This window comes from Phocoena phocoena, chromosome 2 (genome assembly GCF_963924675.1).
Source record: "Phocoena phocoena chromosome 2, mPhoPho1.1, whole genome shotgun sequence".
NCBI lineage: Eukaryota > Metazoa > Chordata > Mammalia > Artiodactyla > Phocoenidae > Phocoena > Phocoena phocoena.
The window spans coordinates 44,968,765-44,982,095 of NC_089220.1; the positions used below are offsets into that span (position 1 = coordinate 44,968,765).

Sequence of the window (13,331 nt, forward strand, 5' to 3'; positions counted from 1 at the left end):
GTAAATGTAAGAATTTTGAAATCTCTTTCCTTACTACCACAGTATTTTAGTTACTCTTGCCTCTGACATCATTTTCTTTAAACTAAAAGAACATTTAAAACAAATGACACCAAAAAACTAATTTTTTAAATTATCTGTGCTTCAATTGATAAAAGTATGTCAACTGGAATGACTCGAAAGAACCAGTAAGAAAAATACAACAAAAATTCAAGACTGAAGTCTGAACAAACCGAAAGTCAATTTTTTTCCACTGATGTATACCGAACAACATACAAGCAAGCATATTTGTAAAGAGCAAGCAAAGATTTGAGAGAAAGGTAGTTTTCAACCCAGAACACTTAATTTCTTAAAAGTTCCTGTATAAATCTGTAATGTCTGAACAACTAAATGAATACACCTTTAAAAGATATACAGGCACCAAGAGTAGCCTACAAGAGCTTTATCCAATGTACAACATAGTTATAATATTACTAGAAGTAGCTGGAAACCTAAGCTGAAAGCTCTTATCACAGGTTCTTTGTAAAAACAGAGTTCATGGGCTTCCCTGGTGGCGCAGTGGTTGAGAGTCCGCCTGCCGATGCAGGGGACACGGGCTCGTGCCCCGGTCCGGGAAGATCCCACATGCCACGGAGCGGCGGGGCCCATGAGCCATGGCCGCTGAGCCTGCGCGTCCGGAGCCTGTGCTCCGCAACGGGAGAGGCCACAACAGTGAGAGGTCCGTGTACCGCAAAAAAAAAACAGAGTTCGTAAGTTAAAAAATCTATCTGTAACCTGATCATGCTGAATCTAAGTAGTCTGTATTCTAAACATGCCATGTTTCTCTTCCTTTAAATCCATAATAACATCTTAAGTTGTTTTTTTAATGTTCAAGTTAATCTTTTTGAGGAAAACTTTATCTATGGAAGTACCATACACTGATAAAAAGTATATTCATGGACAAGTATCACTTACTCAGATTTCCATTACACAACAGAAGTTAACTACAGTATTTTCTGAACCCTTCTTGGTAAAATGTAAGATTAAACATTATGGTGTCACTAACCTTCAAATAAAGTATGCATGTCATATTCCAGATATATCCTGAAAAAAAATAAATTCTAAAATTGATAAACGGCAATATAATAAAGCACTAAAATAAAGTCAAGAGTCTTGACTTTTGGTCCCAATTCTGCCTTGGCTCCAGGGGTCTCTTCTTACACAGGTCTGAAGTCCAAACTACTTAACACGATCTTGGAAATGCCAAGACAAAAAATTTAAGTGGTTCCAAGTTGGTGGTGCCCATAGTGCATGTGGCAGAAGTGAATGCACATCTTCTTTGGTATATTGCTCCCTCAAGCCAGGAACCTCAAGATTTCCAAAGAAGACTGTCATCCACATAAGGGCCCACAACACAAAATGACAGAAGCCACCATGAGCAAGAAGCAACAAAAATAAACTAAGGAATCACATCCCTAAAAATTCAAGATACTGGAATTAATAGATATAGATTATAACCTACACACATAAAGAAGAGGTAACAGGAAAAATGAGCAAAGAACAGAAACTATCGAAAGTAACTGGGCTGGGCTTCCCTGGTGGCACAGTGGTTGAGAGTCCGCCTGCCGATGCAGGGGACACGGGTTCGTGCCCTGGTCCGGGAAGATCCTACATGCCGTGGAGCGGCTGGGCCCGTGAGCCATGGCCGCTGAGCCTGCGCGTCCGGAGCCTGTGCTCCGCAACGGAAGAGGCCACAACAGTGAGAGGCCCGCGTACCACAAAAAAAAAAAAAAAAAAAAGTAACTGGGTAGATACGAATCAATTAGGACTTCTACAAATAAAAATTAGCATCAAAATTTAAAATCCAATGGATAGGTTAACACAGGTGCAAGGACACCAATTAAAATAACTATTTCAATAGGCTAAAGTGAGAGTGAATTAAGTCAATGCAGATAGAGGACAAGGCAACTATTAGAGCATGGTGAAGGACTTCCCTAACAGTCCAGTGGTTAAGACTCTGTGCTTCCAATGCAGGGGGCGCAGGTTCAACCCCTGGTCAGGGAACCAAGATGATGCCACTTGGCATGACCCAAGGAAAAAAAAAAAAAGAGCATGGTGAAAGTGAGGAAGGAGTCTAAGACAACTAACTCCTATGTTTCTAGCTTGGCCGAAATCTGTAGATTATGAAATCACATGTCAAGTTCAAGAATACAGGAATAGGTTTTTGTCTGGGAGTTTTAGATATGATTTTGAGGAATATAAACTACAACCAGCTACAGAATATCAGCAGTCAATTCAGTAGACAAAAACAGCACTAAAAAGGCACTACAGGTTCTAAATTGGGGAACAAAAAGGAACAACTCTCTAAAAAGTCCAATTTCCCCTCCTCCCTAGTATCAAATCTAGAAACCTTTGCCTTGTCCTTTGTATCAAATCTTCACTTATCCTTCAAAACACAGCCCAAATCACACCTATGAAAATATCTTTTCAACTACCATCTTCCACAACAGTCTATTAATTCACTTTGTATAGTTATTTAGCACCAATTAGTATACGTCAACCTTGTTTTCCAAGGCATTCTGAACAAACAACAGTACAAAAGGCCACAATGCCTGCCCTTATAGGGCTAACATTCTACTAAAAGGAAGACAGTCCAGCAGTTAATATACAGTATATGAGACAGAACACAACCTGACACATTTGACCAAGAACAATAAAGACAATGTGTTTCAAGTATAATGAACAAGAGGAAAAGTAGTAGAAGATGAGGTTAAAGAGACCATTTGAAGGGGGCAGGGGGCAGTGAACAAATCATGTAGTTTTTTACAGGCAAATGGAAGGGCTGTGGCTTGTACTCTGAGTAATATGGGAAACCAACAGAGGGTTCTGAGTAGAAAAAGGGTATAGGGAGAAGGTGACAGCAGGGGAAACTTAAGAGACAACTGAAGTAATCTAGGCAACAGATGATCAGAGCAAGCAGGTAGCAAGAGGGGTAGTAAAAAGTAGTCAAATTCTGAGTACGCTCTGAGGGTAGTGAAAAGATGATTTGCTGAGGACTGGAAAATGGGGTGTGAGAGAACAAGCAAAGACAAAGACAACTCCAAAGCTTTCAGACTAAGCCAAAAATAAGAGTTGCCCTTTACTGAGATGGGGGAAGTGTGGAAAGGATATGGTTGGGGTTAAAGACCAGGAGTTAGGTTTTAGACAGGTGGAGATATCAGGTGGAGATATCCAGCAGACAGCTAAACAAAGAGTGCTTAGGCAAGTGAGGAATACATGCTAAAAATATAAATTTAGTCATACTCAGCATATAAATTATATTTAAAGCCATAAGCTTGGATAAAATCACCAAGGGAATGGGTATAAACAGAGCCCAGATCTCAAGACAGAGCCCCTGGACAATTCAACAACAGGAAGATGAAGAGGAACTTCCAAAGGAAACAGTGAAGGAGAAGTAGAAAGAAAATTAGGAGAAATATCACCCTGGTTGCTAAATGAATAAAGTATATTAAGAAAGAGAGATTAATCAACTTTGTCAAATGGTGTTAGTAAATAAAGTACAGTAAAAACTATTGATAGAAATTGACTATTGGATTTTAGCAACGGAGACATTAGTGGTGACTGACCAAAGCAGTAGAGTGGTGGTGATCAAAACCTGACTGAAATGAAGTCAAAAGTGAGAACTCCAGCAGGTGTGAACAAGTCTTTGGAGAAGATTTCCTGTGAAGTAATAAAAGAAATGCAATGGAAGCTGGAGGGGAATATGAGGTTGGGGCTTTGGTTTTTAAAGTTTTTAAAGACAGGAGAAATAAGAGCATGTTAATATGCTGATAAAGATGATCTGGCAGAAGCAGAAAGACTGATGATGCAAGAGAGTGAGGGGTGAGGGACAATGTTCTCAAATGGCAAGAGGAAAATAATTTGGTGTACAAATTCTGAAGAGACTAGCCTTAGACGGAAACATAGGCAAGGAGGTAGATACAGTGTAGAAGTCTGTAAAAATTATCCTCCTAATGCTACTATTTTCTTAATGAAATGGGAAACAAAGTTTAGTTCTGAGTAAGGGTGGAAAGGGTGGCGCTGGTGGTCCTATAAAACACATTATAATTATTACACTGTTATTTTTTACTTATAAATTTTGTTTATTTTGATTCTCCACTTAAATTTAAAACTTTGTAGAGAATAGGGTGCTTAGCAGTGTTGCACAAATAGATTCACTGACTTTAAATGAATTTATGACCCACCTGAGGAAGTACATAGTATCAATAAAACAGAACATAAAAACCAAACCTGAGCCTCAATGAGGTCTACTCTTCCAGCTCAAGTACCTTGCCTACAGATATTTCTCTTCCTCCTAAAATCCTAGAGCATTGATTCTCTATGTACACATTCATAGCATTCTATGAGATAGGAGATAATTGTGTAACAATTATAGGAAAGTAGCAATATACTGCAGTGTGATAAAAGATAAAAGAACAGAAAATAATGGAACTCAAAACCTAAAATAGATTCAAATTGATTTTTAAAAATTTAAAAATCAATTTATCTGATCGTTCAGATCAAATAGATGTCCAGACAGATTAAAATTTTAAACTTAAGAAAATGTATAAAGTACTTGGAAGAACACACAGAAAAAGTAGATTCACCTTATATTGTACAGCTAGATATGTTTAAAAGTTTACATGTGTATTAAGTCTACAATAAGTTTTTAAATACTTGATTCTACAAATAAATAAGAAAAAGACACCAATGAGAAAAACAAATTAATCATTTACTGAAATGGCCATCAAAATATAAAAATTTACCTAAATTTCCATTCTCTACACCAAAAGTATAATGTCCCCAGAGCCCACAATACAATTATAAAATTATCTTTTAAGATAAGAAGAAAAACATTCAAAGCAACGAAAAGATAAGATAATCTAGCAAATCAAACACTGAGTTGCCTGACATGGGAAGTCCATTTACAACAGCTTTTCTAAAATTAACTTTACAGATTACACTGAAACCTTAAAGCTGAGGTGCAATTTCTCCTTGTAAACTGCAACACGTACTTGTTTCTATGACTCACACCTTATTAACATACCATTTAAGTTATTTCAGCAATACCCGTTCTAGAGAACTGCTACCCCAGTCTGAAACAAATCCAACTAATACCAGAGATGAATAATAAAATTTCACTTCTCCATTAGTTACCATGTCACAACATGAGAAGCTTCTATTTCGCTTTTTTTAACCAAACTTACTTTTTTTCCTTTAATATAAGACTAGATAAATCAGTTTGAACAGCTTCTCCAAGAAAATGAAAAGTATCTGTGTAGCTGGTAGCTGCTGAGAGTTATACCAATATCTTTCAGACTTTTGCTTACCCATCAAGCCCCAACTAGTCCATTTTCCCAGGAAAAGACACTGCTCATTTAAAAACATATCCACAGGACTTCCCTGGTGGAGCAGTGTTAAGAATCCGCCTGCCAGGGGCTTCCCTGGTGGCGCAGTGGTTGGGAGTCCGCCTGCCGATGCAGGGGACACGGGTTCAGACCTTGGTCCGGGAGGATCCCGCATGCCGCGGAGCAGCTGGGCCCGTGAGCCATGGCCACTGAGCCTGTGCGTCCGGAGCCTGTGCTCCACAACGGGAGAGGCCACAAACAGTGAGAGGCCCATGTACGCAAAAAAAAAAAAGAATCCGCCTGCCAATGCAGGGGACACGGGCTCGAGCCCTGGTCCGGGAAGATTCCACATGTCATGGAGCAACTAAACCCGTGCGCCACAATTACTGAGCCTGCACTCTAGAGCCCGTGAGCCACAACTACAGAAGCCCACACACCTAGAGCCCGTGCTCCGCAACAAGAAGCCACTGCAATGAGAAGCCCACGCACCACAACGAAGAGTAGCCCCCACTCGCCACAACTAGAGAAAAGCCTGCAGGCAGCAATAAAGACCCAATGCAGCCAAAAATAAATCAATAAGTAAATTTTTAAAAAATTAAATTAAATGAATAAATAAATTAAAAAAAACATACCCACAGGAGATAACCTGGTTAAGTTTATTCTGTAAAGAAAGCTAATTTATAATAACTTAATTAGACAAATTAAAAGCTTTAATACCAAAAATTTAATAATACATTTAAATCATCAGTATTTCAAATCAATATGTAAAAGTTTCCAAAGGTGAAGATAAATCGTCAAAATTGTTCAAAAATTAACATCATTCAAAAATTAACATTAAAACATGAAGTTCACACCAATGATGTAATTGTAAAACAGCTATACCATATATACAAGACTGCCTTCCCCTAAAATCTAGTCTTGACCTACCTTTACTTTTTCACAAGGCCTCTGAGTTGGAAAGGGCCATCTAATTAAAAGACTGGACCCAGCTGAATGGTCAGTGAGCCTATGCTTATGAGGAATCAGCACCTCCCATAAGCTCCTTTTACAAAAACATTAGAATATTCTTCATAGTTGTGATCCAAAATCTTTTCCTCCTGTAACTTCTCCTTGCGGCCCTCTAAGTGCCCTAGCCTCCTCATCTATGTCCAATCCCACTACAACAAGGCAGTCCTAGTAATGTATGGTACCAGTTAAATTTATCAACAAACAGAAAACCTACTTCAAACCCTATCATCCTTTAGGAAAGTTCTGCTAGGGTGTTAAAAGTTGAACGTAATAGACTGATGAAATAACTCATAAGTACATCACCGTAGGTCACTCAACAATGAAAGTATTAAAATAATAAAATGTTATATTTATTCTTGCCTATTCCTAAAAAACACATAATACTTAAGATCATTTCACAAACTAAACAGGAAATGTAAATGACAAGCCAAAATTGTCAAATACTACCCAAAAAAACTTTAAGGGAGTTATTGGAAAAGCTTCACTATAAAACAAGAATCTTTACATCTTGCCCAAGAACTGTCAAATAAATGCAACATAAAAAGCCCCAAATACATGTGAAAAATTTAGTATATAATCAGAGAGCTATTTCAAATCAGTAAGTAAATCTATGGATTATTTAATAAATAGTATCAGCACAAATGACAGCTACTTCAGGGGGAAATTCAGCCCCTACCTCAATTATATATGGATCAAAGTTTTAAAGGTTAAAAAGTTAAACCATGAAAAAACTAGAAAACAAATGTATTTCTTTCAATCTAAAATAATTTTGTTTTGTAAAAGGCTTTTTCTATGTCTCATGTAAAACCCAGAGCCATAAAGGAAAAAACTGGAAAATCTGACTAGAAAACATTGTAAAGACTTTATGGGAAAAAATAAGTGACTAACTCAAAAAAGACAAAGGTCTGGTAGGCTTAACTTACAAACATCACCTGAAATGTGAGAAAAAGATGAACCTGGACGGAGCCTGTTCGCATCGACTGACCAGAGTCCACGAATCCCATGCTCCGAGCCCGTCCGGATGGCCCCAACCCCCAGCTTTCTGTCCTTTGAAAACACTAAGAATAATATCCCTGCATCAATTTTTACTAGAGCCAATTACCTGTCATGCCTGGAACTGGTATCATACCCAGATTGCCCTTAGCCCCAATAACCATGAAGTCCACATCTATAAGAAGTTGGGAGCCAGTGGGTGAAAATTCATGAACTCAAGGAGCACAATGGACACATCACAGGTATCGACTGCGCTCCCAAGAGTGACCTCATGGTCACTTGAGGGGCTGACCGCAACACCTACGTCTGGAGTCAGAAAGATGGTATCTGGAAGCCGACCCTGGTGATCCTGAGAATTAACAAGGCAGCCACTTCTGTCAAGTGGTCCCCACTACAGAACAAATTTGCTGTGGGCAGTGGAGCATGACTCATTTCTGTTTGTTACTTCGAGTCCAAAAATGACTGGTGAATAAGCAAGCACATTAAAAAACCCATTCGCTCCACAGTTCTCAGCTTGGACTGGCATCCCAACAATGTCTTGCTGGCAGGAGGATCCTGTGATTTCAAAGGCAGAGTGTTTTCTGCCTACATTAAAGAAGTGGATGAGAAGCCAGCCAGTACACCCTGGGGCAGCAAGATGCCTTTTGGTCAGCTGATGTCAGCGTTTGGTGGCAGTGGCACTGGCAGCTGGGTGCATGGGGTCAACTTCTCCGCCAGCAGGAGCCACCTGGCCTGGGTCAGCCACAACAGCACAGTGTCCGTTGCCGATGCCTCAAAAAGTGTGCAGGTCTCAACTCTGAAGACAGAGTTCCTGCCCCTCCTGAGTGTGTCCTTCATCTCGGAGAACAGCATCATGGCTGCTGGCCATGACTGCTGCCCCATGCTCTTTAGATGCAACGACTGCGGCTGCTTGACCTTCGTCTCCAAGCTAGACATCCCAAAACAGAGCATCCAGCACAACATGTCGGCCATGGAGAACTTCTACAACATGGACAAGCGGGCCACAACTGAGAACTGCAACAAGGCCCTGGGGGTGCTGCACCAGAGCAGCATCACTCAAGTGTCTATTTATGAAGTGGACAAGTAAGACTGTCGCAAATTTTGCACTACTGGCACCGACAGAGCCATAACCATTTGGCATTTCAAGACCTTAGAGTCTTCTATCCAGGGCCTTCAGATAATGTGAAGCTGAGCGAGCCTCCCAAATCCAGCACAAGGACGGACAGGCTGCACTGGGCAGCTCCGCCATTCGCATGATGGGGAGAAGAGCCAGCCGCCAGGAAACACCGAAGACACATATGGCGCAAACCTTGTTCTGTGTTTTGTTTGAGGATAATTGGTGAAAGTGTTGGTTTTTTAAAAGCAGCAGTGATTTGGGTTTTCTTTTTTGTTTTGCTCTTTCATTCTATTCTTGACCAAAGCTTCTCTTTAAGCAGATTATGGAAAACTGTCACACTAATTTAAAGGAAGGGGTGGGGGTGGTATGTAAATTGTCTGCTAAAAAATTAAATAAAAATACTGAACGTGGAAAAAAAAAAAAGATGAACCTGAGAGAGAAAGGTTAAAGGACACGTTTAGAAGATTCCTAGGGGGGAAAAAGATATCCAATAAATACACATACAGTACAGTATTAACCCAAAGAGGAACACACCAAGGCAGACTGTAATCAAAATGACAAAGATCAAAGATAAACAGAGAACACTAAAGCTATACGGGAAAAGCAACAAATAACATACAAGGGAACTCCCATAAGGCTATCAGCTGATTTTTCAGTAGAAGTTCTGCAGTCCAGAAAAGAGTGGCATGATATACTTAAAGTGACAAAAGGGAAAAACCTACAACAAAGAATAGTCTGCCCAGCAGGGCTCTCGTTCAGATTTGACGGAGAAATCAAAAGCTTTCCAGACAAGCAAAAGCTAAAAAAAGTCAGCACCACCAAACCCACTTTCCAAAAAATGTTAAAGGAACTTCTCTGGGCAAAAAAGAAAAGGCCACAACAAGAAACAAGAAAATTATAGAATGAAAAGGCTCACCGGTAAAGGCAAACATAAAGGTAGGAAATCATCCATACACAATGCCAGTAAGGAGGTTTAATTAAAAGACTGAAGTAGTAAAATCATCTATATCCACATAAGCAGTTAATGGATACACAAAACAATTAGATGTAAACTATGTTATCAAAAACAGTAATCACTGGAGGGAGAGAGTACAAATGCAGGGTATTTTAAATGCATTTAAAATTAAGAGATCAGCAACATAAAACAGTCACATATATATACATATATATATACACATACACATACACTGCTATACAAAAACCTCATGGTTAGCTACAAACCAAAAATCTACAATAGATATACACACAAAAAAGGAAAAGGAATCCAAACATAACATGAAAGATAGTTATCAAATCACAACACAAGAGAACAAAAGAGGAGGGGAAAAAAGACCTACAAAAACATAATCCAAAACAATTAACAAATCAGCAATAAGAACATACATGTCAATAACTACCTTAAATGTAAACAGACTAAATGCTCCAACCAAAGGACACAAACTGGCTGCATGGATACAAAATCAAGACCTATATATATCTGCTGCCTACAAGAGACTCACTTCAGATCCAGAGACACAATCAGACTAAAACTGAGGGGATGGAAAAAGATATTACACACAAATGGAAATCAAAAGAAAGCCAGAGTACCAATACTTACACGAGACAAAACAGACTTTAAAATAAAAACTATTGCAAGAGACAGAGAAGAACACTACATAATGATCAAGGAATCAATCTAAGAAGAAATAACATTTGTAAATATATATGCACCCAACACAGGAGCACCTCAATATATAAGGCAAATATTAACAGACATAAAAGGAGAAATAAACAGTAACACAGCAAGAGTAGGGGACTTTTAACACCCCACTCATATCAATGGACAGATCATCCAGACAGAAAATCAATAAGGAAACACAGGCCTTAAATAACACATTAGATCAAATGGACTTAGTTGATATTTATAGAGCATTCCACCCAAAAGCAGCAGAATACATATCCTTTTCAAGCACACATGGAACATTCTCCAGGACAAACCACGTGGTAGCCCACAAAACAAGCCTTGGTAAATTTAAGAAAACTGAAGCCATATCAAGCATCTTTTCTGACCACAATGCTATGAGACTAGAAATCAAGTACAAGAAAAACACTGCAAAAAACACAAACACGCAGAGGCTCAACAATATGCTACTAAACAACCAATGGATCACTGAAGAAATCAAGGAGGAAATTAAAAAAATACCTGGAGACAAATGAAAATGAAAACACAACAGTCCAAAACCTATGAGATGTAGCAAAGGCAGTTCTAAGCAGGAAGTATGTAGCAACAAAGCTTACCTCAGGAAAGAAGAAAATTCTCAAATAAACAACCTAACATTAAGCCTAAACCAACTAGAGAAAGAGGAACAAACAAAGCTAAAGTTAGTAGAAGGAAAGAAACTGAAGATCAGAACAGAAATAAATGAAATAGACTTAAAAAAATAGAAAAGATCAATGAAAGTAAAAGCTGGTTCTTTGAAAAGATAAAATTATTAAACTTTTAACCAGACTCATCAAGAAGAAAAGGGAGAGGGCCCAAATCAATAAAATCAGAAATGAAAAACTAAAAATAAGAGTTGCCACATGAGCCTGTAGTCCCACTCTTGGGCATATATTCAGAGAAAACTATAATTCAAAAAGATACATGAACCCCAACGTTAACAGCACTATTTACAATAGCCAAAACATGGGAACAACCTAACTGTCCATCAACAGATGAACGGATAAAGAAGATGTGGTATATATATATACAATGGAATACTACTCGGCCATAAAAAACAATGAAATAATGTCATTTGCAGCAACATGGATGGACCCAGAGATTCTCATACTAAGTGAATTAAGTCAGACAGAGAAAGACAAATACCATATGATATCATTTATATGTGGAATCTAAAATATGACACAAAGCAACTTATCTATGAAACAGAAAAAGAATCGTGGACACAGAGAACAGACTTGTGGTTACCAAGGGAGAGGAGGGTACAGGGGAGGGATGGACTGGGAGATTGAGATTAGCAGATGCAAACTATTATATATAGAATGGATAAACAACACAGTGCTACTGTATAGCATAGGAAACTATATTTGATATTTTGTAATAAAGTAAAACTGAAAAGAATATGAAAAATTATGTGTGTATATATATGCATAACTGGATCACTTTGCTGTACACCTGAATCACTGTAAATCAACTATACTTCAATTTTTTAAAATCAAATTTAAAAATAAACAAAGTAAAATACAACCAGAAAATTTTTAAAAAAGAGATCGATGTAAAACAGTTTGCAAGTGACATCTCCAAATAAATACTGATTGTTGACCCTTAAAAAAAAAATTTATAACCATAGATTCTTAAATTCACATCTACAGTCTCTGCCAGTCCAGAACACCCCCAATGTTTCTACCAAAAATATGAACACAAAAATGGCTCCAAGGCCATGAAAGGCTCTGGAAAAAAAATCCTTCTACCCAGTCTGGCCTCAACAGTACAGTATTTTCAGATACCCTCCTGTTGAAGGTGAACTTACAATAAAAAGAGAAGAAAATCAAAGATACAAACAGGGATTATATCCCCAAGAATTCCAAATAGAATAATGTGGAGGACTGTAAAAAATAATTTTTTCAGCTATTAGAAGCATAAATTAAATCACACATATGGAAAAAAAAATAAAGCACTCATATAAAAGACCAGAAGGTAAAAATTAAAGAAACTGTAAATTGTGTATAAGCATCCACAAACATATGTGCATACACAGACATGCAGACATTAAAAACTAAATGAACTGATAATTATACACAGCTGAAGAATTATCAAACAGAAAGAGCTTATAAAAACTGGCAATGCAGCACAAAGGAATACATTAGGGAAAACATGAAAGAAAAACTAATAGACATGAAGGAAAGAATGAGAAGGTCCAATAAGTCAAATGGGAATTCAAGGAGAGAAAAGAATCAAGAAAGGTAATATCTGATGACAAAATGGCGAAGAATTTTCAAAAACTGCTGAAAAGATATAAATCAATTCCAGAAGGGCAACAAAATCTGGACAGCATAAATAAAAAGAAACAAACCTAAATATATGTGTAGTAAAATTATATAACTCAAAAGATGCAAAGTAGGTCTTAAAAGCAACATAGAAAAATTACCTATAAGAGAATAAAATTAGACATATATTACTCAGCAATAGAAGCTAAAGGATAATGGAATAAAATCTCCATAAAAACAATGACCACTAACACAGAATTCCAGATCCAGCAAAACACTGGAATATTCACTTTTCAGAAGCAATAAAGTCTATCAGCTATGTGTAACAAATTTAATTTAGCAAACAATTATAAATACTTAATCTAAAATTTAATAATCTAGCATGTAGTTTCTGTAAATGAGCAATACTTCTTCCTACCAGAATACAATTGAGAATATTACCAAATTCTTTCATTAGGGATCACATCTAACCTTTTTCTTAATAAGCTTTTTAGGAAGCCAAGGGAAAAAGTGCTAGTAAAAAATTTTCTGGGCGTCCCTGGTGGCGCAGTGGTTGAGAGTCCGCCTGCCGATGCAGGGGACACGGGTTCATGCCCTGGTCTGGGAAGATCCCACGTGCCGCGGAGCGGCTGGGCCTGTGAGCCACGGCCACGGTGTCCGGAGCCTGTGCTCTGCGATGGAAGAGGCCACAACAGTGAGAGGTCCGCGTACAGCCATAAATAAATAAATAAATAAAAACAACAAGACAAGAAATAGTGCTCTCCTACAAAGTCAGGTGTTTTCATTAAAAAGAAAAGTTAAAAAAAATTTTTTTCTCTCTGGTCCCTCAATTACAGTGTTCAGAGCTTCCAAGTATAAAATCATATAAAATTAGGACAAAACTC

At 37.9% G+C, this 13,331-nt stretch overlaps 1 protein-coding gene and 1 pseudogene across 1 annotated transcript in view; one reads left to right on the forward strand and one right to left on the reverse strand.

The window, feature by feature from the left end:
• The window catches only part of KTN1 (kinectin 1), a 119,318-nt gene that overhangs the window by 81,722 nt on the left and 24,265 nt on the right, over positions 1-13,331 (reverse strand). The gene's annotated exons all lie outside the window — the stretch shown is intronic.
• LOC136118816 (actin-related protein 2/3 complex subunit 1A pseudogene) lies at positions 7,479-8,550 on the forward strand (annotated as a pseudogene).